This window comes from Sciurus carolinensis, chromosome 11 (genome assembly GCF_902686445.1).
Source record: "Sciurus carolinensis chromosome 11, mSciCar1.2, whole genome shotgun sequence".
NCBI classification, from domain to species: Eukaryota; Metazoa; Chordata; class Mammalia; order Rodentia; family Sciuridae; genus Sciurus; species Sciurus carolinensis.
Window position 1 is genome coordinate 113,548,838 of NC_062223.1, and position 24,104 is coordinate 113,572,941.

General features: G+C 40.9%; 1 long non-coding RNA gene and 1 other non-coding gene across 2 annotated transcripts; both read left to right on the top strand.

Moving 5' to 3' along the window:
* Positions 1-126: 126 nt before the first annotated feature.
* On the top strand, positions 127-23,531 carry LOC124958245 (uncharacterized). The gene is made up of 3 exons (XR_007103852.1): positions 127-335; positions 20,600-20,712; positions 23,417-23,531. It is a non-coding gene; the product is annotated as an uncharacterized LOC124958245 (long non-coding RNA).
* Trnai-uau (transfer RNA isoleucine (anticodon UAU)) lies at positions 1,763-1,835 on the top strand. Its single transcript has one exon. It is a non-coding gene; the product is annotated as a tRNA-Ile (tRNA).
* Positions 23,532-24,104: the final 573 nt, after the last annotated feature.

Here is a 24,104-nt window from a genome sequence, read left to right on the forward strand (position 1 = left end):
GAGCCTCTCTGGGAGCTCCCGCGCACGCCGAGTTCTGACCCGGCGCAGGCCACGTGATCCCGTCCCCGCCCCCTGCTAACGGTCGGCTGAGGCCTCGGGGACTTGGAGTCTGTGGGAGAAGGGATTTCTAGGACTCTACGTTCCCAAGTCGCGTCCTCTGCGGGGAGAACCTACTCTTTTCTAAGACTGACCTTCGGCTCCAGTCTTCCCTCAGTTACTGTGGGCAACTGCCCGGGAACCCATTATAGAGGTTCTCCCACACGGCCCTGTAGCCATTTCTCTGTCCACCGACACAAAAAAAATTGTTCACCGTCTTTAAGAGAAAGAGATGGAGGGTGAGTGCAGTGCTTTGTCTAATGCTAACCAAACAGACCAGCAGCCCACCCAGCATGGTTTCCTTAACCCCGACCTGATCATGGTGAGCAAGAATTGTCGTGTCCCTTTTCAGATTTTCAGGCATTCAAACAAATTTTGTTGTATTTTGTTAAGTTTGAGCTAGATGTTTATCATGTTGGTTTAAAAGCTCAGGTGCCTCAGTGAATTGTAGATTCAACAACTTGGGGGAAATGGCAACTATTAAACCATATTCCACATTTTCAGATACAAATGTATCATAACGACAGTCTGATAGTTGACACACGTATTGGCTGTCTCCAAATCTGTGTGGAAGCTATGTGTGAAAGGGCTGCCATTAACGGTACTGCTTATATACCATTGCTCCAGGCTGATCCCAAAGTGTCTCTTTCAGTGCAAATTGTATTTGAATAGTAGCCTGATCTGTGCTTCTGGCATTGTTATCCCTGTGATTATGATGTTTTACCTGTAAGTCTACAGTCTGCATATAAGCACAGTTTGGCATAAGGAAACAGGTAACAAGTCAGCTACAGTTCCCATGGAAGGCCTGATTACTCTTAGGACTGGGACTGCTGGCTACACCCATCATCAGGAGATATATGGATCACCTCCGTGACAAGTAAAAAGCTAGTTAGCATTTACTGCGGTGATACTACTACCTTAGAATCTTCCCTGATTGACAGACATACTATGGTTGCCTAATGGTAGTAAAACTTTTCATGCATGGATATCTTACTCTTCCCACCCCATGAATAATCAAAACCCATGTTCATGGCTTCGACCTGGTAATCACTGAAGAACAAATTGATTTCTGAGTCCAGTTTATTTGCAGTATTATGTATTTCTACACTGTCTCTGGAACGAGACTTATTTTTGCACGTGTCTTTTAGGATTGCTTTTTTTTTTTTTTCTTTTTTTGTTAGTGAATATAATACCTTTTTAAAATTTAACCCCATTCCTCACATGTGCTAGGCAAGTGCTATACCACTGAGCCACAATTCCAGCCCTAGATTGCTTATTTAATGTGTGTGAATTGTGTCAAAATATATAACCCTTGGGGCTGGGGTTGTAGCTAAGTGGTAAAGCATTTGCCTATCTTGGGTAAGGCCCTAGGTTCAATGCACAGCACCAAGTAAAAACAAATAGATAAAATAAAGGTTAATTTAAAAAAAAAAAAAAAAAAAAAAAAAACTAGAAAAAAGACACGGAAGGAAAGGGATTTGGATTTTAAATTTTAAAAAATTGAATAACCCTTGCTGGGCGTAATGGTTCAGGCCTGTAATCCCAGAGACTGAGACAGGAGACTGAGACAAGAGGACCGCAAGTTTGTGGACAGCCCCAGCAATTTAGCAAGACCCTCAGCAACTTAGTGACCCTGTCTCAAGATAAAAAATGAAGAGAGGGCTAGGGATATAGCTCAGTTGGTAGAGTGTTTGCCTTATAAGCACAAGGCCCTGAGTTCGATTCCCAGTACCAAAACAAAAACAAAAGCAAAAAAGGACTGGAGATGTAGCTCAGTGGTAAAGTGCCCCTGAGTTCAATCACCAGTACCAAAAAAAAAAAAAAATTATTACACACACACACACATACATATATATATAAATACTTGTCCTTGAAACTCTCCTAAAAGACCACCAGAGATGACTCATACTCGTATCCCTGAAAGTGGAACGTGTAGGCTGTTTGGTAAAAACAGACTCTGAGGTTTTTATTAAGCCTCTTTCTACTTTATAGTTTTGTGGTGGGGGCACGGTTTAATGGAAATTCAGCACAGGGGTACTTTGCCAGGGAGTTACATCCCCCATTCTTTTTTATTTTTTTATTTTGAGACAGGGTCTCCCTAGGTTGCCAAGGCTGAAATTTTGTAATTCTCCTGCCTCAGCCTCCAGAGTGACTGGGATTACAGGTGAGAGCCACCACGTTCAGCACTTACTTTTTGGTTCTAAACTGAACTCCCAGAGCTTTTGCTTTTATTTTATTTTTTTTTCCCCCAGCAGTAGTGGAGATTGAGCTCAGTGTTGGTCTACAACTGTGCCATGTTCCAGCCTCCAGCCCTTTTTATTCTATTTTGAGTCAGGGTGTCACTGAATTGCTGAGACTGACCTCAAACTTGCAGTCCTCTTGCCTCAGCCTCCCAAATTGCTAGGATTACAGGCATGTGCCACCATGCCTGACCCAGAGCTAAGAAATTTAATCAAACCAACCTGAGGGTTTTGGGTCTATCTAGTAAGTGTTATCCTCCTCTTATTTCCACATGGTGCCAGACATGTTAATCAGCTAGTAAGCTTATCCAGCCATACTATTTAATGAACAGGTCTTCGTACTTAGCCTTCAGTTGGCAAATCTCATGGTGATCAAATATCAAAAGAGGATATAAAATATATGTTGTTACCACAGAAAATCCTTCTCATTCTTCTTAGGGGAAGGCTCCAGGACAATTACTTTATTAGTCAATAATTATTTCAAGAATATTGAAGGAAAACATGAAATAACATTAAGAAGGAGCTATAGCAAATAATTGACTTTTTTTTTTAAGGGATTCATTTGAAACAGTCTTTTCTCGAGAAGTCAATTTTTTTTTTCCTTTCCTGGAAAATTTTTCCAGGAAAAATTCTAAGTCCTAATTCTAAGTTGTTTTCTGAGTCAATGAATTTATCTTTCTCCTAGATATTTAAAATATAGCAATGTAAAATGCTATTTAAGCCTGTAATCCGGGTGACTTGGGAGGCTGAAGCCGAAGGATCACAAATTTGAGACCAGTCTCAGAAACTTAGCAAGAACTTGTTTCAAAATAACAAGGGCTGCAGCTATGGCTCAGTGGTTAAGCACCCCAGGTTCAATCCCTGATTATTAAAAAAAAAAAAAAAAATCCTACTTACATGACTTGTATGGAGAGAGGGAGTGAGAATGAAAGGCAAGTGTTAGGAAAAGAATGGAGCAAATAAAAAAGTAGTATCTACTCTTATTTCTTGCTGCTTCTCTCTGTATAGTTTGCCACTGGCTTTTTTTTTTTTTTTTTTTTTTGTAAACAAATGGGATACATGTTGTTTCTCTGTTTGTACATGGAGTCAAAGCATACCATTTGTGTAATCATAAATTTACATAGGGTAATGTTGTTTGATTCATTCTGTTATTTTTTTCCTTCCCCCCTACCCCTGCCACTGGCTTCTGAGTAACTGATTTGAAAACTGAAGGTTGCAAATGATTGACAGGTGACACTGATCTTTGAGCTATGGATTCTGTTCCAGGAATGATCTAGTCAAATGTTCCTAAGTGCCATCTCCTCAGGAGCTAAGAAGATGACCTTCATTACTATGGAGGAAAGAATATGGATATTTCTCCTATAATCCCTAGATTAGAGAATTAGTTTTTGTATAAGGTTAAATCACAGGAGATAAGATGTTTCAGAAAAGTCTTTTTGTTGCTTAAAAAATAAATGGATTTCTGACTTTACTGAAATATGTACTATAGTTAATGGACTTGCTGTAGAATTGAAACAACTTTCAGTAAAGTTAATGAGTTCATTTTAGAAGTATTTGATTTGGTAATCAAAATAGTCTTTTGTTTCTCTAAAACATGTAGAGAAAAAATAAAAGCTCTTACATCATGAATTATGATTCATGAAAGCCTTTAGTTTTGGTGATCTGATTTTCCTTCTATAAGACTGCAAAAATGATGCTGGGCGTGGTAGCACAAACCTGTAAAGCCAGAAAGAGACTCCGGATACTAATGCAAGAGGATTGCAAGTTCAAAACCAGTTCAAAATTCAGCAACTTGGTGAGACCTGTCCCAAAAAAGTTAATTAATTGATTAATTATATATATATATGGAAACAATAACTAAAAACTCCAAATAAAGAAGTAATACTAAAATAGAATCAGAAATAAGCCCATTAACCAAGCTTGATGGCACACAAGTTCAAGTCCAACTACTGAGACCCTGTCCCAAAATTTTTTTAAAAAGTTGCAGCAGTGCCAGGTGGGGTGACGCATGCCTGTAATTCCAGTGGCTCAGGAGGCTGAGGCAGGAGGATTAGGAGTTCAAAGCCAGCCTCAGCAATTCAGGCTGTAAGCAACACAACAAGACCCTGTCTCTAAATAAAATATAAAAACTGCCTGGTGATGTGGCTCAGTAGTTAAGCACCTTTGGGTTCAATCCCCAGCACTGAAAACCAAAAAAACAGAAAAAGTTGCAGGGTTTGGGGGTATAGGGATGTAGCTCAATGATGAAGTGACCCTGGGTCTGTCCTTAGTAATGTTATAGGAGTCTCAGACCAGAGGCCTGATTCTGGTGCTCCAATAAATCAGGTTGAGCCACTTACCACACAAACCTAATAGAAAGGATAATGATGAAAATCATAAAAGGAACTTCAATCAGTGTGGAAACACCAGGAACACAAGGGAACTCACATCCTTATCCCTGTCTTCAAGGGACTGACAATGACTTTGAGGTTGTTGTTACTGGAATCCAAGGTGACTCAGAGCAACAGAGAAGATGTAAAATGGAGGCAGAGATACCAAGTCTTTACACCTGCATTTAGCCAGCCATCCACATTTTGTCTTTACAAAACCAAAATCTAAGTCATTGTCAGTATTGCAAACTAACAAACAAACCAAAAATGTCTGCACGCTTGGGTTTCTGCAAATTGCCCAGAATTAAAGACCAGTAGGAATGAGATGGACTTTTAAGAAATAATGTTCACACAGTTGTTCATATATTTTTTTATTTGTTCTATTTAGTTATATGTGACAGCAGAATGCATTTCAATTCATTGTACACAAATGGAGTACAACTTCTCATTTCTCAGGTTGTATGTTATTTAGAGTCACACCATTTGTGCAATCATACATGTATATAGGGTAATGATGTCTGTCTCATTCCACCATCTTTCCCATCCCCTGCCCCCTTGCCTTCCCTCATTGCCCTCTGCACAATCCAAAGTTACTCCCTTCTTCCCTTACCCCCCACCCCGCATTATGTATCAGCAAAACATTTGGCCTTTGGTTTTGGTGATTGGCTTAATCTCAGCATGATATTCTCCAACTCTATATCCATTTTCCTGCAAATGCCATAATTTCATTTTTCTTTAAGGTTGAGTAATGTTCCACTGTGTATATATACCAGTTTCTTTATCCACTCATCTATTATAGGGCATCTAGATTGGTTCCACAATTAAGCTATTGTGAATTGAGCGGCTAAAAACGTTGTGTCACTGCAGTATGCTGATTTTAAGTCCTTTGGGTATAGGTCAAGGAGTGTGATAGCTGGGTCAAATGGTGGTTCCATTCCAAGTTTTCTAAGGAATCTCCATACTGCTTTCCAAAATGGTTGCACCAATTTGCAATCCCACCAGAAATGTTTGAGTGTACCTTTTCCCCCACATCCTTGCCGACATTTATGGTTGCTTGTATTTATTTATTTATTTATTTATTTTTGGCACTGGGGATTGAACTCAGGGGTACTTAACCACTGAGCCACTTCCCCAGCCCTGTTTTGTATTTTATTTAGAGAAAGGGTCTCACTGAGTTGCTTAGCACCTCACCATTGCTGAGGCTAGCTTTGAACTCTCCATCCTCCTGTCTCAGCCTCCTGAGCCCTGGGATTACAGGCATGCACCACTGTGCTGGGCTTGCTTGTATTTTTGATGATTGCCATTCTAATTAGAGTGAGATGAAATCTTAGAGTAGTTTTGATTTGCAGTTCTCTAATTACTAGAGATGTTGAACATTTTTTCATTTATTTGTTAATCAATTGTATATCTTCTGTGAAGTGTCTGCTCAGTTTCTTAGGCCATTTATTGATTGGGTTGTTTATATTGTTGGTGTTAAGTTTTTTGAGTTCTTTATAAATTCTGGAGATTAGTGCTCTATCTGAAGTGCATGTGGTAAAGATTTTCTCCCACTCTGTGGGCTCTCTCTTCACGTTATTGTTTCCTTTGCTGAGAAAAGGCTTTTTAGTTTGAATTCATCCTGTTTATTGATTCTTGATTTTATTTCTTGTGCTTTGGGAGTCTTGTTAAGGAAGTCTGGTCCTTAGCTGACATGATGAAGATTTTGGCCTACTTCTTTGGTGCAGGATCTCTGGTCTAATTTCTCAGTCCTTGATCCATTTTGAGTTGAGTGTTGTACAGGGTGAGAGATAGAGGTTTAATTTAATTTTGTTACATATGGAATTCCAGTTTTCCCAGCACCATTTGTTAAAGAGATTATCTTTCTCCAATGTATGTTTTTGTAGCCTTTGTCTAGTATGATATAACTGTATTTATGTGGGTTTGTCTCTTGTGTCTTTTATTCTGTATCATTGGTCAACGTGTCTGTGTTGGTGCCAATACCATGCCATTTTTTGTTAGTATTGCTCTGTAAGTATAGTTCAAGGCTTGGTATTGTGATGCCTCCTGCTTCACTATTCCTGCTAAGGATTCATTTAGCTATTCTGGGTCTCTTATTCTTATTCTTCCCAATGAATTTCATGATTGCTTTCTCTATTTCAATGAGGAAAGTCATTGGGATTTTAATTGTAATTGCATCAAATCTGTATAATGTCAGGGACCAAGAAGTTCTCATTCTGAGAACATTCTGACCTTTACAATAAGCAGCAGCGCCCCTCCCCCACTCCTGGCTGATAATTCTGACAGTATGGTGCCTATGGTGCCATCCTTGCTTCTCTTCTGGGACTACACCTTCCCGCCGGCGCAAACTTGCACCCTATCAGGAGCCCAATAGAAGAACACAGCCAACCAGCCTGCACCTTGTCATACCCCTCATTCCCTCAGCATAAATACCCGTGAGAACAATAAAAATTTGCAGCTTGATCAGAATTCCTGTCTTGCTGCCACTCCCTGTGTCTCTTGTCCTTTCATTCCTTCTCTCTTAGGTTTACCGTCCTGCGTTGATGTCCCGCAGGCCGGGACAGTATAAGACTTTGGTAGTATGGCTATTTTGACAATATTAATTCTTCCTATCCAAGAGCATGGGCAATCTTTCCATCTTCTAAAGTTTTCTTTAATTTCTTTCTTTAATGTTCTGCAGTTTTTACTGTAGAGGTCTTTCACCTTTTTTGTTAGATTCCCAAGTGTTTTATTTTTTTGAGGCTATTGAGAATGGGATAGTTTTTCATAATTTCTCTTTCAGAGTATTCATCACTTATGAATAGAAAGGCATTAGATTTATGAAAGTTGATTTTATATGTTGCTACTTTACTGAATTCATTTATTAGTTCTAGAAGTTTTCTGGTGAAATTTTTTGGATCCTCTAAATATAGAATCATATTTTTGGCAAATAGTGATAGTTTGAATTCTTCTTTTCCTATTTGTATCCCTTTAATTTCTTTGGTCTGTCTCATTGCTCTGGCTAGAGTTTCGAGGACTCTTTTGAATAAAAGTGGTGAAAGAGGGCACCCCTGTCTTGTTCTAGTTTTTAGAGGGAATTCTTTCAATTTTTCTCCATTTAGAATGATGTTGGCCTTGGGCTTAGCATAGATAGCTTTTACAATGTTGAGGTATGTTCCTACTATCCCATTCATAATACTAGAAAAAATAGGGATAGAAGGAATATACCTCAACATTGTAGTTGTTCATATTTTAAAACTTCATTTCAGATTCCTACTTTACATCGCATATCAATTTTAGGTATATTAAAGACTTAAATATAAAATGCAAAATTTAAAATTTTTCCAGTGCTCTATTGGAGAATGTCTATGCTTTTGGGATAAAGGAGATTTTCTTTAATCAACATACTTTCTCTCCTTTTCTTTCTCTTTCTCTCTCTCTCTTACACACACACACACACACACACACACACACACACACAGCACAATCTACAAAAGGAAAGAGTAATTAAAATTCTTTTCTTTTTCTTTTTTACTTTTGCTGCAGTATGGGGATGGAACCCAGGGTCTTGCACATACTAGGCAAGTGCTCTACCACTGAGTTATACCCCCAGCCCTGATTATCCTCAATCTAAGAATTTCTCAGCTGGGTGCAATGCACTTTATACCTGTAATCCCAGCAACTGAAGAGGCTAAAGCAGGTGGATCAGAAGTTGAAGTGAGCCTCAGCAACTTAGACCCTGTCTCAATAAATAAATAAATAAATAAATAAGGAAAAAGGATTTGGGATATAGCTCAGTGGATATAGCCCCTGGGTTCAATCTCCAGTACAAAAAGAAAAAAGATCTAAGTATTTCTCTTAATCAGAAGGTACCCTGAAGAAAGCTAAACCATTCACAAACTGGGAGAAAATATAACACAAAAATTGTTAAAATATTAGTTTCTAGAACAAAATTGCTCAACCTTGGTACTGAAAACGTGTGGGACCAACTATTTCTTTGTTATGTGGCATTTTCCTGTGCCTTGTAGATAGGCCTCTACCTACTAAATGCCAGTTATGGCTATCAAAAAACATCTCAAGACTGCCAAATGTATTTTGAAATGGGAACTCTCCTTCAGTTGAGAACTAGTGATCTAAAATAGGTGGAAAACTATTGCAGTTTAAGTGATAATGGGATAGAAAAAGGGGCTTAACAGAATAGGAAACCAAATCATATGAAGATGCTGAACTTGTTGGTAAATCATGGATTAAAACACAAAGATACCATTTTATGTTTACAATTGGCAAAAATTTAAAAATGCCACAATAACAAGTGTTGTTGAACACTTATACAATGGTAGAATGCTTATGGAACATGCATGAGGCCCTGTGTTCAATCCCCAGTCACAAACACATCCACAGAATTCCAAATTATGTATGCCTCATAGCCACCAAATTCTCTTAAACCTTGCACATTTGTACCAGGATATATGTGCAAAACCTGATTCAGAGCACTTTTAAAACAAAACAGGAAACCAATGTATATGAACAGTGAAATTGATGAATTGTAGTTTTTGGATAGAAATTACACTGCAGTAAGAGTGAACAGTATACAACTATGTAACATCTTAGAGGAATCTCAGGAACACAGTGTTGTGGGGCAAAAGCAACTTGCAGAAGATGACATATATGATTCCATTTACACAAATCACAAAATATGTTGTCTAGGGAGATAAACACATAAGTAAAGTACAAATAATAGAACATTATAAACACAAAATTCAGGGGCTGGGGAGATAACTCAGTCAGTAGAGTGCTTGCCTTGTAAGCACAAGGCCCTGGGTTCGATCCCCAGCACCAAAAAAAAAAAAAAAAAAAAAAAAAAAAAAAAATTCAGAATAGTAGCCAGGCACAGTGGCCCCCACCTGGAATCCCAGTGACTTAGGAGGCTGAGGTAGAAGGATCACAAGTTTGAGGCCAGCCTTGGCAACTTAGTGAAGCCCTAAGCAACTTAGGGAGACCCTTTATGCCAGTTATGAGAATCAATCAGGGCCGAGTTCCTTTTCCCCAGATATGAAGATTGAACACCCATGAAATGCCAAGGCAAGTGTAGAAAGCAAGTTTTATTTAAAGAATAGAACAGAGGTAGACGTCTCCTGAGAGGAAGAAGAGGATACAGAGTTGGTATCCAAAGAAGTGGGGGTGTCCTATACTTTTTGGATTTCCTTTGTTCTCAAGGCCTCTCCCCCACATCCCATTCTGCCTATGGGACCAAAAAGTGGGCCAAAGGTGGAATGATCATAGGCAGGAAGGGAGCAGCCAAGAGGCATTAATTGACACCTCCTACAATTCCCTGCAGGGAGGAACAATCCCCTGGAGACAGGTCACCTTGGCAACAGGTACAAGAGGAGGTAGAAGGGCTTTGGAGGTATTAGCATTTGATTTCCTTTCCTGAATCAGCCCCCATCTTTCTGATCGAACCCAATCATTTATTACCTACTTTGACTTGTCTTTTTGTCCCTCAGACTCACTGACCCTGGGTTCAATCCCCAGTACCAAAAAAAAAGAAGAAGAAGAAGAAGAAAAAAAAAAAAAAAAATAGATTCAGAATAGTAGCTCCAAGGAAAGGGAAGGAATAGAATGGGAAAGGACATAAACAGAACTTCACAGATTAATGGTAATGTTCTATTTTCATAATCAGGTGGTAGATATGTGGGTGTTCATTGTATCATTTTACGTACATTTAATAACTACTTTAAAATAATAAAAACAGGCTTGGTGGCACACAACTGTAATCCCAGTGGCTTACAAGGCTGAGACCAGGGTATCACATGTTAGAGGCCAATCTCAGCAATTAAGCAAGATTCTCAGCAATTTAGTGAGACCCTGTCTCAAAATGAAAATTAAAAAAGGACAAAGCTGAAGATGTAGCTCAGTTTGTAGACTGGGTATAACTCCCAGCACAAAACAAGGGCTGGGAATGTGGTTCAGTAGAGAAGTGCCCCTGGGTCCAATCCACAGTCAAAAAATAATAATGGGCTGGGATATAGCTCAGTTGGTATAAGCACTAAGGCCCTGGGTTCAATCCTCAGCACCACAATAAATAAATAAATAAAATAATACTAATTTATCTTTAGAAATACCATTGCTTTTATTGGCTCTGAAAGGAAAAATATCATTTTAGAGAAAGTAATTGCTAATGTTACTGAGTTCATACACAGTATTCTGAGAGTTTTACATATATGAACTCATTTTATCTGCAGAATATCCTATGAAGTAAGTGCTATTGATACCGCTTTTTACCCGGTGACGAGTCCTGCTTCCTCAGGTGTTGAAGTATAACGCCGGAGAAGCACGCCGAGGCAAATGTAGAGTGGAAAATGCAGCTTTATTAAAGAAAAGGAAAAGCAGACTTCTCCCGGGTGGAAGAAGGGGACCCAAAGGCGGAATCCGTGGGATGAGCAAATCTCGTTCTTTTTATAGGTTTCATTCTCCCATTCTTTCCCCCTTGTCTCCTCCCTTCCTGCCTACCGGATTAGGCCTGGTTTTGCAGGTAAGATGTAGAAAGTGAAAAGCGGGTGTGGCAGGGGGAGGGTCAAGGTGACCCAGATGGGCAAGGGCCCAGGGGGCATTAATTAGCATCTTCCTGCCTGTTGTCTCTGACAAGGGCAGGTAAATTTGGTAATCAATGGGCTCCAGAGATCCTTGACATTCCATTCTTCCAGGGACAGATGACTTTATGGCCTCCATTTTCTTGATCTGACCCGATTTCCTATTTCTACACTAACTACCTGTCCCCAATTCTGGCTTCACTATTATTGTTAGCACAAATGACAAAGGCAGGAGTCAGGAAGTAAACCTCAGGCCACCAAATTTTTTTTTATTCAGTATTCAGCAGTGGAGTCAATGGTGGAGGTGTAGTCAGTGGTGGAGGTGGAGTCAATTGGTGGAACCCTGGCGCGGCTCATTTTCGGGGCAGTAAATGGCAGTGGGCTGAAGCAAGAGTTTGGGTTATGTAGGCTTCCTTTAGTGTGGGACAGGAGGTCCTGGGGTTCATTGTATTGGGATCCACTGATCCACTCCTTTAGAGTGGGACAGGAATGTGAATAGGGAATTTCTTGGGGCTTATTGTATTGAGGTCTGCTGACCCATTGGAGGTGGGTCAGGTGTGAGTTCTTTTGTATTCCTTTACTCTGGCTGAGGCCTGGGATTTTAAATGACAAAAGCTTCAATGTCCTTGTACTTATTCTCCATATCCTTCAATTGCTATTTTTGTTTTACAAATGAAGAAACCACCACATAAATTTACCTAAAGTCTTGTTACAGAAAGCTCAGTCCTTGTCCCTGATGCCAATTCAATAACAAGGACATTGTTTTGAGAAAAAGGAAAAAGAAAGTTTTATTGTTTTGCTAGTAAAGGTGTACTGGGGAGTCATGTCCCAGAGGCTGTGATTCTGCCCATCAGGAGAAACTGAGGACTTTTTTTTTTGTACCAGGGATTGAACCCAGAGGCACTTAACCACTGAGCTACATCCTCAGCCCTTTTTAAAAAATATTTTGTTAGAGACAGGGTCTTGCTGAGTTGTTTAGGGCCTTGCTAAATTGCTGAAGCTGGCTTTGAACTGGAGATCCTCCCGGCTCAGCCTCCCCAGTTGGTGAGATTACAGGTGTGTGCCACCATGCCCAGCCCAGGGGCTTTTAAAAAGGTGATTCAAAGGCTGCATTCCGTGTACATTCTGTCAGAGTTGTAATCCATTTGTTAATTTGGGAAGTAGTCTTTTCTGAGATCCTCTAGTGCCATCCACAAAGTCTGAATTACTTCATTCCTGTGGTGTGTGTGTGCTCAGAGACAGATAACTCTGCATAGGATGGGGAAGAAAGGTAATCCTGATTTCCCTGAGATTAGGGATGGGGAGAGATTAGAGAGGAGGAGGAAGAGAGGAAGAGAAAGAAACATCTCCCTTTTAAAAATAAATTTCACACGGCACAGTGGTGCAGCCCTGTAACCCCTGCAGTTTGGGAGGCTGAGGTAGGAGGATCAAGAGTTCTTGGCCAGCCTCAGCAATGGCAAGGCACTAAGCAACTCAGATTCTGTCTTTAAGTAAAATACAAAATAGGACTAGGGATGTGGCTTAGTGATTGAGTGCCCTTGAGTTCAATCCCTTGTACCCCCCATAAAGAGAAAAAATAATAATAAATTGCACTGAGTTGTAGCTCAGTGGTAGAGAGCTTGCCTAGCACATGTAAGTACCACAGACAAATAAAGGTATTGTGTCCATCTACAACTAAAAAAAAAAAAAAAAGAAGAAGTTGCAGTGCCAGAGCAGCAAGGGCTATATTCAAAGCATTTAGTGGACCACTGTTAAGATTTCAGGTTTGGATGGTACCTGAAGGCCAGTCCTGAAGAAGTAGAGACCATGAATTGTTGAAAGGAAGGAAAAGCATTTGATGGTCCCTGCAAAGGAGTAAAGGCCAAGGACCAAACTGGACTGGCCATTTCTGTTCCCATTTAAGAGTTTAGAATTTCAGAGCAGGGCACAAAGATGCTGGTCTGTAATCCCAGAGATATGAGAAGCTGTGGGAGGATCACAAGTACAAGACCAACCTGGACAATTAGCAAAATAAAAAGACCTATCTCAAAATTAAAAAGGCTGGGCATGTAGCTTAATCGTTAAGCACCCCTAGATCCAATCCCCGGTATGGCAAAAACAAACAAAAACCTCTGAAGTTCTGGAGTCATTGTTTTTCAGTTTGCTTGTTTTTTGTAGTGTTTGTTGTCTTCTAAATTTCCCCAGTGATTCATAGCAAGAAATTTAAAACTACTGACTACAGTATCAAGTACCTGTAATCCTAGCTTCTCCAGAGGCTGAGGAAGGAGGATCACAAGTTTGAGGTCATCATGGGCAATTTATCAAGACCCTATTTCAGAATTTAAAAAGTAAATAAAAAGGACTGGGGAATGTAGCTTAGCAATTAAGTACCCTAGGTTCAATCTCCAGTATCACACACACACACACACACACACAAAAGACAACCAAAGGAAAGGAAAAGGGTGCTGAACAGGCTATCTGAACACTTCAGCCACTTTTGTGAGGAATTGCAAACCTGTAGAGTATCAGTTACTTTAAGGTGTACATGCAAGTATTGGGTCCTGGAGCTAGCCAATCAGAACTGGTCTGTGCAAATGAAAGAGCTCTGGCACCAAGAAATAGGAAGCTTTAGGAAAACTTTCAGCTCAAAATTGTTAGTCATGTTACTTGAAGTGGAGGTTTCTCAACTTTTGTTCCCTTGTCTGTGAAAAGATGAGCAGTGGGCTAGGATTGTGGCTCAGTGGTAGAGCACTCGCCTGCCATGTGTGAGGCACTGGGTTCCATTCTCAGCACCACATGTAAATAAATAAAGGTATTGTGTCCATCTACAACTAAAAATATATTTAAAAAAATATAAGCAGTGATCCAAAAATTAATGTATTATGCTGTATCTTATTATTACATTTTCAAGACAGAGAATGGGATGATGGCAAAGGCAAGCTATCTGACTTGATAGAGTGGGTCCTTTGGGCTATGAATGATCTGGCTACAAGCTTATCTGAAAAACATGATAAAAATATTTTGAACATTATAAATTGACAGTGGAATAAGTTTTCATTTTTACAAAAACTATGCATTGCTCAAACTGGAGATGGTAGATGCCCCCTTTTTATCACTGTGTGGACACATTCACAGCAGATTCTATCAATTGCTAGTAAAATGATTCCTGAAACAGAAGTTAGTTTAACAAGGGTGATTTTTTGTTGTTGTTGTTTTTTTGAGGGCCTTGCACATTTTAGGTAAGTGCTATACCACTGAGCTTCATCCCCAGCCTTCAAAGGTGATATTTTTGTTTCATATGAGGAAAGCTATGATGTAGATTTTGCTTTTTATACCCATGTACATGATAGTTGGGAATCTATGTTGGTTATTCAAGGGTTATGGAAAATAATATTCCTGTAAGATAGACCCACCCCCCAAAATGGAGAGAAGTGCAGCTAGGGAGGAGGGAGGGAAAGTAGCCAAGGATTAACCTCCCAGCAGGTCTTTTTCTGATAACAATGGGCCCTGGGGGAAAGGGGTGGATACTGAATACTGGGCTGTGAACTTTGACCTTCCCCCATGGCAAATTAGTCCTAAATGGAGGCATAGCAAGTACCAACGGGCAAGATTTGAGTATTCATCCCTCAGGGCCTGGACTCTTATCTCCCCAGACAACAATGAGTTTGTCTTTTTACAACTACCCTCCTAAATTTAAGTTTTAACTTATACAACTAGCCCCTGAGGTCAAAACTGCATGTGCACATCTTCCAGTGATTACACTATCCTCATTGTACCCTACAAAACCAGAATCCCCTCTGATGGTCATTTTCCCATTCGGAAAGTGGGCCCCAATGGCATGAATAAAGGCTGACTCCATTGAGGTCTGCATCCCATCCTTTGGTGCTTACAGTTTATTATAAAAACTCAAAGTCTGAACCACTTAATTAATGTACACTGCATCTTCATTTTAAACTAAGCTACTTAGAGCTAACTTTCCTTTTCACAAATGACAGACAAAATGGTTTTCTTCTCACAAAAGAACTTACATTTTATAAATGTATTTATTATCATAGTTCATAATTTTTTACTTTCAATTTTAGAAAAAAATGCTATTTTTATGATGTTTTTAGTCCATAAAAAGTGATATTTTTTGTCCTTTTATGTCACTGAAATTGTATTGCCTTTTAAAATAAACTTTTTTTTGGGGGGAGGGGGTGCTGGGGATTGAACCCAGGGCATTGTTACTTGCAAGGCATGGAGTCTACCAACTGAGCTATATCTCCAGCCCTAAAATAAATGTTTTTAAATAACATTTAAGCCAGGTGTTATGGTGCCCATCTCTAATACCAGCAACTTAGGAGGCTGAGACAGGGCAATTGGAAGTTGGAGACCATTCTGAGCAATTTAGTGAGATCCTGTGTCAAATAAAAAATAAAAAAGACTTGGGGTTTGGCCTGCTTAAAAAGTAAATGAACAAATATAACAGTGGTCCACTTTATGCTTTGAATATAACCCTTGCTGCTCTGTCACTGCAACTTATTTTTTAAATGGACATGATTCTTTCTCTTCCTCTCTCCCTGCTTCTCCCTAATCTCTTCTCCTCCATAATCTCAGGTGAAACAGAGTTACCTTTCTTCCCCATTCTAGGGAAAGTTATCTGTCCCTGAGTACACACTCACCATAGGAACAAAGTAATCCAGACTTTGGAAATGGTACCAGAAGATCTCAGAAATGACTTTCTCCCAAGTTAACAAGTGAATTACGACTGCAACAGAGAACACATGGAATGTAGCCTTTGAATCACCTTTTTAAAAGTCTCCTGCTCTTGCTAATAGGCAGAATCACAGCCTTTGGGACAGGAGTCCCCTGTGTTTCTCCTTTGCTCACAAAGCAATAAACCTTCTTTTGCCTTTTTCTCAAAACTGTGTCCTCCTTATTGGATTGGCACCGGGGACAAGGACCAGGATTTTGGCAACAATAATAGTATTGCTTTTGTTATGGAGGAGCAAGATCCTAATGAACTGTTCTCCAATAGATAACAATCATAAACTCTGAACACAATAAAAAATACAACTACCTGGAGTCTGGAGATTGAGCAGAAATTAAAAGAATGAAAATATGGACCAAAGTAATGGCAAAAAGGTGTATTGGCATCACCTGCTGCCAGTATTCTGACCTCCACCACACCATTTTATAACCCAGATCATCAGTTTGTGAATATTCTAGCCAGCCATTGGTCTGCTTGTCAGCCTGCAAACATTCTTGGTAGTCATTGGCCCAGATCGTTAGCCCACGAACTCCCTAGTCAGTCATTGGTCCATTGTTATTAGCCTGTGAAATTCCACTACTTGCTGTAAGCTGGGGGTTGGGGGGGAATGGTTAGCAGCCAAATAAAATCAGACAGAAAGCAGCCAAAGCAAGCTTTATTGGAATTTGGCTCTTAGGTGAAATTCCCAGACCCCCTGGGGTACACTCAGGTTAAGGACCTGGAGAAAATTGCACATGGCCCCGGCTGCCCAGGGTCTTTGTGGGCCAGAATGGGTGGGGGTCCTGCTGAGTGACAGTTGGATGTAAGGGTCAGTGGAGTTTTCTTTCCGGTTTGATTGGTCACCATGTGGTGCACTGCCCTTTGCCTCAGTTGCTCTGCTCTCTGACCAAATTCCGACCCAACATCCCGACCTTTTTGGTGATATAGGGTGCTGGAGTCCATCTGGCTACTTCCTGCATGTTAGGGGGTGTTGTGGGGAAAGAAAGGTTCAGGTTCTAGGTTGGTGGTGAGGCAGCTATAAGAGTGTAGGAGCATCTGGTTGTATGTCACCCTGGCAACCTCACTTATGCTGTTCCGGGCAAACCTGAGAAGACAGGGAGCACTCATTAGCAGAACTCCTATCACTAATAGGGGAGTAAAGGTAGGGGTCAGACAAGTGACAAGAGTGGAGTTCAGTCATCCTGGTCAGGGGTCATTTGATTCTTCTTGCTTCAGTCTTTCATTTAGACATCTGAGAGTTTTGACGTTGCTTTTCCATTAGACCAGTTTCATTGATCCAGCAACAACATTCTTAGGAAGAGGCATGTTCTCCCTTTGTCAGATCTAGTGCCCGACAGTTCTGCAGGGAAACGTGAAAAATAAATGTTATTTATCTTTGCAGGATGTCAGGGGGGCAGCAGATGCCTCTACTGCCTTCTGGAGTTGCTATTCTAGCTTTTGGGTGGCAGTGACTGTATAACCAAGTCCTCTTGTTGGTATAACCTGTGTTTAGTAGAGATCTCTATATTTCTGTGACTTAGGGCTAGATAATCATATTAGCAAGCATAGATTAAGCCTACCTATATAGTTTAGGAGGATCTGTAGGCCTTAAACTGACTAAAAACTCCTGATTCTGGCAGTTTCTCTTGATAGTTAGCAGTACATCTGCCTAAGAATCTCTCTCTTGTAGCTTCCAGTCTTTATTTATTCTAGGGGGGTTATTTATTCAGGTGTACATCTTAGTTTGCATTTAACTATTGTTTCTTTTAAACACCCAAGAATGTCTATATTTTGGTTTTAACTGTTTTGCTTGGTGTCTAAGATCAAGCTGGTCAAATTGACCTGTTCCTGTCTTTTAAGAGTCTGCTGAGTTCCCACAGGGGTCACTTGTAGAGAACTTAAGAGCAACTTCTTAGCTCCGTTAGTACCGTCTATTAGGCAGGGTCTCCTCATTGAGGTGGCTTCCCTTGGAAGCATCAGGGATGTCTCACTTTTTCAATGACCCTCCTCTGCAGCAGGTGCACATACATATAACCAACTTAGTTATATGCAAACTTGTTGAAATTTGCCCTTTACTTACACAGACTTTCTTAACACTTACTTTGACTCTCATATATTTCATCACAGAAAAACTTTCTTACCCAGAAACATTCTTTTCCCTTCTACTGAATATATTCCCATACTTAGAACCTTCTGTTTTTGTTTCCTATCTGGTGACCCCTTTGTGGTGAGAAATCTGTGCTCCTTCCAAATAGCTGAATGTGAGTGAGCAATCAAGAAGGCATATTTGGAATCTGTGTAGATATTAACCTGTTTACCTTTGGATGGAATTAGAGCCCTAGTCAGAGCAAAGAGTTTGGCTTTTTGGGAAGTGATCCCTTCTGAAAGGCAATTGGCTTCCAGAACTGAGGCAGTGGTGATCACTGGGTAAGCGACTCTACAGCATCTATTGGGACCCAGCACAGAACTGCCATTTACAAAAATGGTTAGGTCAGGTGAGGGGAGTGGGTAATTTATGGCTTATGAGGTCCTGTAGTCGATGACTGGAAAACACAGTTATTGGTTGAAATAGGGTGAGTTTTAGAACTTCCTTAGTTAATTCAACTGCTGCAGTCAGTGCTCAGAGACATGGTAGCCACCCACAAATGGCAGAATCAAGCTGCTTGAGAGATATGCCACCAGTCCGTAGGAAGGTCCAGTTGGTTGCATGAGGAGGCCAGTGGCAACACCCTGTAAGTTAATTAGATGTTTCCAAGAAACACATTTGAGTAATCCCACACATGTCAAATCCTTATTTTACTGTAAAAACCAAGATATCAGATAGGTATATTGAATAATATTTGTGGTCCCTTTTCTGTTGGAGACAAGTTCTAGAAACAAATGATTAATATCAATTAACATTTTTAAACTTGACCACCTGGAGACTTGTGAGGTAAGTATCATGTACACAGTTTTTGGACACACAATACACAAAATATTACACACAACACAAAACAAAGCCCTTGTGGCTTTTACAGGTGAGATTTTCATTGCAATGTAACAGATACTCAAAAACTCGAGTTCAATAAAAATAGGACTGATCAAAACATCAATGTTATGAGCTCAAAAAATATAGAATTTAAAAAAAACAAAAGTCCTGGAAAAATGACATGGCTGTTAATTATCACTTTGTTGAAGTTCTGGTAAAAGACTTTTTCTTTTTTTTCCACCTGTGGGGAGAGTAATGTTCGTTAGGTGGACTTGGTCAGCAAGATCTTGTGGTGCCTGTTGGATGCAGGGTCGTTAGTCTGGGGTGAGAGCAGAAGAAAGACATGCTAAGTGAGATCATAAGTCTGGGAAAGATACCTAAATTCCTTACTATAAGTAGAGGAGTCAGCAGAGAAAGACCCTAAATGTTTCTCAATCTAGGAAAGATCCTGGAATGAGAATGGAGCTTGGATTCGTACAACGCTCTCTGCACCAGCCACCTCCAGAGGAGAAAGAGCTCTGGGTTAGGTGGTGGGAGGGTCTGATGAGATTCTGTGCTAGTGCTAACAGGAAAAGAGGGAACAGAGTGGGTGGAGGGACATTTTGAAGGAGGAGGAGGGGAGGTAGGAAGACTCTGAGGAGGAAGAGGAGGAGGAGTTGCATCCTTAGGAGGAGGGGCGGGTTTGCAGGAGGAGGACAGGAAGAGGAGGGGAATTCTGACCAGAGCATGGAGGGGGGCGGTTTGGGACGGGGAGGTGGGGGAGGAGAACTTGGGTGGTGGAACAGGTAGAAGAAGGGGTGGGGTGAGCGCCAAATTCCAAAAAGAAAAGCTTGCAAATGGTCATGAGTGCCCTTTGGTGGCCATCTTGAGATCTAAAACATACTGAGGCTTGGCCATGGTCAAATAAAAACTTGCCGTTTAAGGCTTAGTCTTGGGGGAGTCCCAGTTTAGTAAAATGACGGTGGAGACAGCCCAAAGGAGTTTTAGGGTCCAGTGAGCTCCCGGTATTTCCCATTAGCCATCCAACTTTACCCAGATAGTAAAGTTTCTTTTTATGCAGAAGCAAAAAAAGGCGTCCCAATTTCAGCTCGTGCACACTGGAAAAACGGTGGACAGGCCAAAAGCCAAAACATCTTTTGACTTGTGGGGGTCCTGCTGAGTGACAGTTGGATGTAAGGGTCAGTGGAGTTTTCCTTTCGGTTTGATTGGTCACCATGTGGTGCTCTGCCCTTTGCCTCAGTTGCTCCACTCTGGCCAAATTCCAACCTAACACTTATGAAGAGCTCCACCACCATTCTCTTTCTCTCTCCCCCTTGCTGTCACACATGCTCTCTCGCTCACTCTCTCACAATCTCTCCTTTTCACTCTGACTCGCTTTCTTTATCTCTTTCTGTCCTATCTCTCCTCCTCCTCACTCTCTCTCACTCACTCTTACTCTCACTCTCTTGCTTTTGCTCTCTCTCTCTCTCTCTCTCTCTCACTCACTCACTCTCTTTCCTCCTCCCTCTCACTTGCTTTTTCGCTCGCTCTCTCTCACCCTGCAGGCAGGGTTTGCTTAATAAAATCTCCTGTATGAGTTCCTGGGTCCGGGGTGGTTTCTGGGTGCTTTCATTGGTGCCATGACTCAAATGGGCTCTTCTACCACCACTTAGGTGAGTGGAATCCCATCTGCCACCCCAGAGCCAACACAGAGCCCCCCAGACGCTGGTCTCACCTTCCATTCATCTGGATGCTCAGTTCCACATCCACCACTGGCTTCAAATTGGTGAGTTTTCCCCTAGGTCAACTTAAACACTCCTCTGCTGACCTGAGACACAACCATTGATCGTCCGGTGCCCTCGAGGTAGTTGAGGAGTGGGGGGTTCCCTCAGTCGTGAGTTTTACAGTTATGGCTGGCCCCCTCAGTTGACCTTATCTGAGGAGTGGGTCCCCGATCTTTATGGTGGAGATTCTCTCTCAGGGTTGAGGCACCTCTTCACTCTCTCTCTCTCAAAAATCCTGACTCACTGTGCTGCCTTCTTGTCTCCAACCAAGTAGTCTGTGACCTTGGGACGCCTTGGACACTGACTCAGCTGTATCAATCTCCACCATGGGACCTAGGTCTTCCATTCTGGTAGATTCACCCCTATGGTGTCTACTAGACAATCTTATACCCCTTTACCTGGCCCCCGGCTTGAAACCACCAAAACTTATCCTTTAGATAATCAATCCAAAATGGCCATGTAATGGCATACAACTTCTGTGAGTGAACAGGCAGATGGAAAGGGATTCCTTATCTTCAAGCTTTCTCTTTCTTGTACACTAAACCTGATTTTTGCTCTTCCTGCAAACCCGAACAATCCCTCCTCCTCATCTGTCGGTTCCTGCTCCTTCATCTCCTTTGCCCTGTTCTGTTTCTGCTTCCATTCCCCTGCCAAGCACACCCAGTTCTCCTGCCACAAGGTCCCACACACATATTCTAGCCCCTGCCCCCCATGGGAGGTGGCTGGTGTAGAAAGAGTAACCCTAACCAGCCCAACAGTCAGTGACATGTCACAGTAAGGATTCTCTGCATCCAAATCTGACCTGATTACCAACCAGGAAAAAGGGTTAAAAAACCCTAAGAATTTCCCCTGCATAGCCTTGCTGAAGCCTACATTGGAATGTAGACTGCAGCAGGCTAGTCAAGGGATCAACCTGAGACTGAAGAAAAAAAAAAAAAATGTCCATTTTAAACTTTTCCTGGGATGCAACACGGAACTAACTCTCTCTCACCTTCTTTATCTGCCTTTCTCTTTCTCATTCTCTTATGCTATTTTACTAAAATAATGGCCATTATCATTTTTTCTTCTAGGACTCTTGTTTTATCTTAAATGCTTTATTTTTTGAGCTCACAATTTTGAAAGAGATTTACATCATTTAATGTTCTGTAACTGGACATTTATATTTATAAAAAATATAAATGTATTTCTAAAAGATCATGAGAACCCGATCTGTTTAAAGGTTTATGTCATGAAACAGGAAAGCACTGCCACTTTGCCACATAGAAGGAAAGTTAAAAGTTCTCTCAGCCTTTCTTTGATTCATGTTTTATATATAATGTCATATTGTGTTGGTTAACATTCATATAGATTCAGGAAACAATATATGTAAACTTTGTAAAATGATATTTAGAGAGGAGGCAAAGATCAGTTTTAGAACTAGGACACTTTACCTAAGATTTGTAAAGAGCTCTGCCTCACCTGAGATAAGGCTCTGCCTCCCACCCTGCTGCATGTCAGAATGGCTCCAAAATAAGCTACACTTCAGCTTATTTAAAGTTATATTCAAAAGATTATTTTTTGTTGTAAAATTACTGTGATCTCAAACAGGGGATATAATGTATAGCGATAGCTATTACATAAACTAAATGTTTTACTGTTGTTAATTCCATTTTGTATTTTCCTTGTAAACTCTATAACTGTTACCTAATTAATGTTTTGCAGAAGTACTGCTTCAAGGACAAACAACCTAAATCAATTTGAGATAATAAGTCATCACCTATAGGACAGATAATATAGGCCCCGATTAAATAAAAGGGGGTAAATGACTGTAAAGTCATAAACATTAGAGTTAAAGCCCAGTATTCTTACTTTATGACTGGTGAGACTGGCTTGCTGAATGTTTAAGAGCAAGTTTAAGATCAAGATTAATACAGGGGCCAAGAAAACCAATATTTGGATCTTGCCCTCTGAATCGGCCTGAACCCAGGGAATGGGAGGACTTCTCTAAGGAGCTTTGCAACTCTGGGTCACATGACCTCCTGTTCAGGGAGATTGATGAGACCACTAGAGGATGAAAAATCAATCAGTGCACCTGCTGCAAAGAGGAGGGTCACTGAAAAAGGGAGACATCCCTGCTGCTTCCAAAGGAAGCCACCTCATCAAGGAAACCCTACCTAGTGAATGGCATTAAAGGAGCTAAGAAACTGCTCTCCAGTTCTCCACAAGTAACCCCTGTGGGAACTCAGCTGACCCTTAACAGCAGATAGGAACAAGGTCAATTTGACCAGCTTGGTCTTGAACACCTAGCAAAAACAGTTATAACCAAAACACAGTCATAACTGGGTTTAAAAGGAAAGACAATAGTTCCTTTACTGAAACTTAAGATCTACATTTGTGTTAGCCCCAAGAATAACTAAGATTGGAGGCTAAAAAAGAGATTCTTAGGCAGAAGTGCTTGATAACTTCAAGAGAAACTGCCAGAGTCAGAGATTTTCTGTCATTTTAAGGTCTACAGATCTTCCTAAACAGGACCATGCCTTCTAAATTGCCTACAGAAGTTCCTAAAAGATCAGATACACAAGTTCACCAATTGGTCAATCAACCACTTCTCCTTCAAGACTACCACCCCTGACACCCAAAGCTGAGACTTAGGATTCATTATTGACACCTCTGGTTCCAAAAACTCTGCTCCCACCTAAAGCCCTCCCTAATCCTCTTTTTTGACAGGAATGAGACTCTTTGCCCCTAACCTGCTGGAGGAAGTTACAGAAGAAAGACCATCATCCCACCCCTGGTATTTATAAAAAACAAAAAGGGAGGAATATTGGCATCAGCTGCTGCCAGTATTCTGCTCCCCCTCCCCACACACACCATTTTACAACCCAGATCATCAGTCTGTGAACATCCTAGCCAGCCATTGGTCTGCTTGTCAGCCTGTGAACATTCTTGGCAGTCATTGGTCCAGATTGTTAGCCCGAGAACTCCCTAGTCAGTCATTGGTCTGTTATTAGCCCGCAAAATTCCACTGAAGAATAGCTCCATCACCATTGTCTCTCTCTCTCCCTCACTCACTCTCTCTCCTCAGTCTCACTTGCTTTCTCCCCCCCCCCCCCCCCCCCCCCCCGCAGGCATACACTCTGCCTGTCTGCCTAATAAAATCTCTTGCATGAGTTCCTGCATCTGGAGTGGTTTTTTGGGTGCTTTCAGGGTGTGTGTCCATTTTTGCAACTTTACTCAGACAAGAGGCACAGTCACAGCATGACACAGTTGTTGAAGGTCTAACAGAAAACCAACCAGGCTTCTGGCCTTGGAAACCAAACTAAACCAGAAATGGGGATAGAGACAGACGCTGAAAATTGAGGAAGGGAATTGGCTTAATAGAAGGTTGCATATTTCTACATAAAGAATTGTTTAT